The 4,975-nt window shown below is 34.4% G+C and overlaps 1 long non-coding RNA gene across 1 annotated transcript in view; it reads left to right on the top strand.

Annotated features, from left to right (window-relative positions):
- Positions 1-2,068: 2,068 nt before the first annotated feature.
- The window catches only part of LOC102801510 (uncharacterized), a 3,944-nt gene continuing 1,037 nt past the window's right edge, over positions 2,069-4,975 (top strand). The window contains exons 1-2 of the long non-coding RNA XR_438582.3: positions 2,069-2,160; positions 2,892-3,047. This is a non-coding gene — a long non-coding RNA (uncharacterized LOC102801510). The remainder of the gene's footprint in view (positions 2,161-2,891; positions 3,048-4,975) is intronic.

A 4,975-nucleotide genomic window follows, 5' to 3' on the forward strand; every position in this document is an offset into this window, starting at 1 on the left:
TGCGTTTCTAGCGTGTGTTGTTATCGTCGCTTGGGACTCAATTCCCGCGCGTGCGCAGGTAACGACCCTCCCGCTGCGAGTGTTCGACCTGGTCTTGTTGACGGCGAGACATTGCAATTAATACTGGAGTACGTCACTGCCACGTCACTAGGTCCCAAACTAACTGTATCTACGTATATACATATTCGCTTCAATTTACATGTCGTTGATAATACATATGACAAACAGTCTCTTTAACACTTTGAGATAAAAAAAAATACTGCTTGTCAATTCTGAAAAAAGCTTGTTACAATATTTGTGGTGACTAAATAAATGGTTTTTCTTAAACATAAACGATGAAGGAAGTTATATGTGTTCAGAATACCCGTGGATTCTAACGTGTATGTTTTTAGCAACTTTTGCCGCAAACACATTTGTTAGAATTATAATTTGTGGAATCGTTATTTCATTATTCTAACTATTCCATCAGCCTATTTAGTCTTTCAATTAATAAGAAATAAAGTATTTATTCAATGTATCTAGTTGTTGATGACATGGGTAAATTACATGTATCGAATCAGTCCTTTGTAGTTTAATGAGCGCTGCGTGGTGCTGCTAGTATTATCTGCTCCCGCCTGTCTCGCTTGATTGTTAATATCCTGAAGGTAACATGCTGCCCTGTCTGTATTCATTGAAATGTAAATGCGATATCAGGTCGTAGCGACAATTGTAACTTATATGATTGTCTATATATCCAGGAACAATTATTCGTAAAGATACATAGACTTGTATACGTGTTGTATTAATGCTATGTGCTAAGAAAAACGAACATCAACAGAAAACATGCGTTTATCTTCGAGCGGAATCAGTATCTATATCTCCGTTAGCTCCCAGCAGCCACGTCCTTCGTATTATCGATACTGAAGAACGGAAATTACTAAAATATTGAGAATTCGATTAAAACACTGTGAGGTGACGTTTTTTTTCTTTCTGAAATGTAATGTGTGCGATAATGGTGATTTTATGTAAAACAATATATTAATTGCTTACACTTTAGTAGAATACCACTGATTAGAAATGTCCCAAGAGATGTAAATATAACAGTCGTGTATTATACGAGTTAATAAATGTTTAAAAACAAATGGGTTGGTAAGAAAGCTTGATTTGATGCTTTCACAGCGTGGCGCTGAAATAAATCATAAATAACGTCACGAATTCCATTCAGTGCTATATTACAATTACACTAGCTTTTTATTTGTTCTCAGTTTTGTATATTATTTGCGCACTAAATACATATTAGTGTAATTGTAGTGGCCATGGGAAAGGTGTTTGCGCCGCATTATCATCACAGAAGTAATCAGCAGTGCATAAATATCTCATTTCCTCCTCGTTGCAAAATCTCCAACCGAGTAACCGTTTCGCAAGTTTCGTCGTTGGCTTTTTTCGCGCACAAAGCGACCACTTACTAGTTGAAAATTTGAACAATGTCGATTGAACCGATCAATGGTTTATTGCCAAGTCTCTGTCGCTAAATCAATAATACATGAAAAAACAGCACTGTTACTCATATATTAAACAACCATGTAAACAACGAGCCGGTCGACGTTCCGCATACTTTGCAATATTCTGATGTGTAATGTCCACAGGTGTTATTTCCGTATGGATCATGTTAATATTCTAAAGTACCAAATGTGTATATAGCTAGAGAGAGAGACATAGCATTCCATAAAACGCCACGGTCGTCGCATAGCGTCGCGCGATACAACGCGTGGAAAATTAAAAACTCGAACATGCTTTGCAGCAACTGCGACTTTAAAACAAAGGGTACTGGCATTTCAACGCGCACATGCAATGATGACCTGTTATTATATGACCTTGATCTTTTTACAGATAATATGCAATATGTCCTATTTAATACCCTGTCATTTACATCAATTGACAGTGTCATTTTCCGCTGATTACTCATTTTGTCCCGCTGAGCATTTTCCTCATATGACACGATCTACCAATAACAACACCATATTTATTAACGCGAGGCGTCTCTGTATAATTTGTTATTACGCGGTCATCATATTTGACGCCGCAATATAAAAGCGACTAGTGATCACTATTAACAGTGAGTGTAGAATCGAGTTATAACCAAGGAAGAGATCGTCAAATCAACTACATAATCCGCTGAATGTGAGTATTCAAACCGATCGCTTATTTTTGCAATTTTTTTTTTTCTATGTACTTGTTACAAGTAGATTATTGGAATTGTTTTTATGTGAATGGACTCTCTATTCTTGTATTTAAAAAATATTAATAGCAAGTTATACTTAATGAAGAATATATTTTATTTTTAGTTTTGTATATCATATTTAATTTTTATAGTTATATTTTATGAATTTGTTGGGATATGTGTGTTTGTTCAGCTTCGACGCACAGTGAGAGGTAGACTACATTTTCTGTCTTTTATTAGTTGACACACATGATTTTGTTTACAATCTATGATGTATGATCTAACATAGAGCTGAAAAATACCTAAACAGTTACCTAAAACACATCCCATGTAATACGCACAGAAATTACAAATTGTCGTGTTTTTTCCCCATTTTTTTCGTTCTGGTGTGGATAGTATGCAGCTGTGCAAAATGCGTCAAATAAACATAAAACAAAAGCAATACACCCTAAAATCGTTGTATATCGTGATCTCATATTTAAATTTCTATATTGTCACTATTTGCCATTTAAAGGGCATTTTGGGTCTTCCGCTTTGACGATCAATTTGTATTCTGTTATTCTCAGGCTGCAAACTTGTTTGCATTCGTCTATGGTATGCATCTCAGTACAGGATGTGTCAGATTCTCAAATGCAATAGTAATCCATCTTCATCTTCGATATATATACCACAATATATTATTTTTTTGTAGATAACCCTGAAGCCACAATGAACAGCACGAGGATATTATTGATTGTTTTCGTCATTTCGTCCATGATCATTGTCCAATGTTTGGCCGGTTTGCCATGTTTTGATCACTGGGAGGAGGTATGTGGAAGGTTGCCAGGAATAAAAAGAGCACTAGCAGGTAACACGCGATCAAATGTTTAGCATTTTGACCGCCACACATAATTTTGGGGCAAGATGTTGCATATATTTATGCATTTTGTAATATTACTCTACTAAGCATTATGTACTAGTAATATATTTAATTATTCATAAAAACGTTCGACTCGAACAAACAAATAGAATAGCAACAAACGCGTGTATGATAATGTTTATTTATCAATGATGTTGGCTTTCGTTTTATTGAGAGAGCGGGCAGTTGGTGAACCACCGATGAATAATCTTATTATCAGAGTCATTGATGACTTTTCGACGGCTAAGTCATAATCATTGTAAACGAAACTAATTTTCAGTTGTTCCCAATATTTCGTAAGATAATCCCTTGAGCGAACAGTGACTCGAAAATACACACTAAGACATATTCCTATATCTCAACTTTCCGAAAAATATATTTATCTGAGCATTTGTTATATGAATTTGAATTAATTAATAGTTGCTGCTGTCGTTTCTTACTTTAGATATACTTCACACATTGTAATGTCACGTGTATATGTAATGAAATAGCCAAGCTGTAGACTCGATATGATGTTAAGGTCAAATAACCACAAGTCGAAAATTAATTTCTCATGTAATCGATAATAATATATTGTCAATTTATACAAAATTCAAAACATTAACTGGAACCCGTTGATTAAATTATGTTTATAAAATCCTATTTTAACTTTGATTGTGGGATATGCAAGCTATTAACATAAACCAATTTAAGAAATAAAATGAAATATATGCAATTGTTTTTGGCGTCAATGACTCGACTTGTGCGTGTCCATCTCGTCAGTGTATATGTTTGTCTTTGTTGAAATGGTTAGAGAGGTGTAGTGAAGGTGCGCGTAGTAGTGAGAGTGTACAGTAGCGAGTGGAGGCGCTTTGCATTGGTCATAAGTTCTAATAACGTATTCATATGTTCGTAATATGTCTAAGTATACTAATAGTGAAATCAGTAGCAATATTGGTATGACTTTCAATTCTTGACACGAACAGTTGCATATATGCATATATCTCATTCAAGTTTACTTGTTGCGTATTATATGATAGACATCACTGCTGTATAGTCATCATTTCACTGTCTTACATTAATCTGTTGTACACATAATTACACGTCTTACACTGATGTTGTTGATTTTGGTCAATTCGTGACTTTCTATTCCCCATTCGTGACTTCCTCTCCCCTTTCAATTTAACCAACGTGCATAATATTCTACGCTTGTGCTTGTTCTGCCTTACCTTTTTGAAATATATGTTTTGCTGGCTTTTTGAATAACTATATCACAAATTAATCGTCTTCATTTACGTTCGTGTCGTTTATATTTATTATATATGCAGTACTTGTTTTGAACTCAAATGTTAACGATAAGGAAACAAACCAACTAGAACAAATTCAGAAATGCTCGTTAAGAGTTATACTTTGTGACAGATACATAACATATGAAAGATGTGTTGCGTTTAACTATTTTATCTAATTTTAAAATACGGAAAACACGATTGCAAGGGAAAATATTCAAATAATTGACCACATCACCCGACATTCTTTCGTTGCGAAGTATCAAGGTCATAATCATTTTAATTTGCAATTGTCTCTTTCAAGGAAATTGATTGATTGTTTCTTCAAAAAAATATATTGAGATTCGGAAATTATGTAAATATACCATTATTATTATTATAGATTAATTGATCAAAATTCGGATTGATATGGTCCACGTCTTGTTGGCGCTTTGGGTATCTTCCGGCCACTGATTATATCATTTATGTTTGTGTTTGACGCTTTGTGAGTCTTAGTATGTGACCCAACCTATGCTATCATTGGAATTGTAGAAGAAAATATAGCTATTTATATATACATAGACCCGTTACTGGTGAAATCCTAAATCATCAAGTGTGGGATATGGCACAAAC

Source organism: Saccoglossus kowalevskii, chromosome 21 (assembly GCF_978046115.1).
Source record: "Saccoglossus kowalevskii chromosome 21, keSacKowa6.1, whole genome shotgun sequence".
NCBI classification, from domain to species: Eukaryota; Metazoa; Hemichordata; class Enteropneusta; family Harrimaniidae; genus Saccoglossus; species Saccoglossus kowalevskii.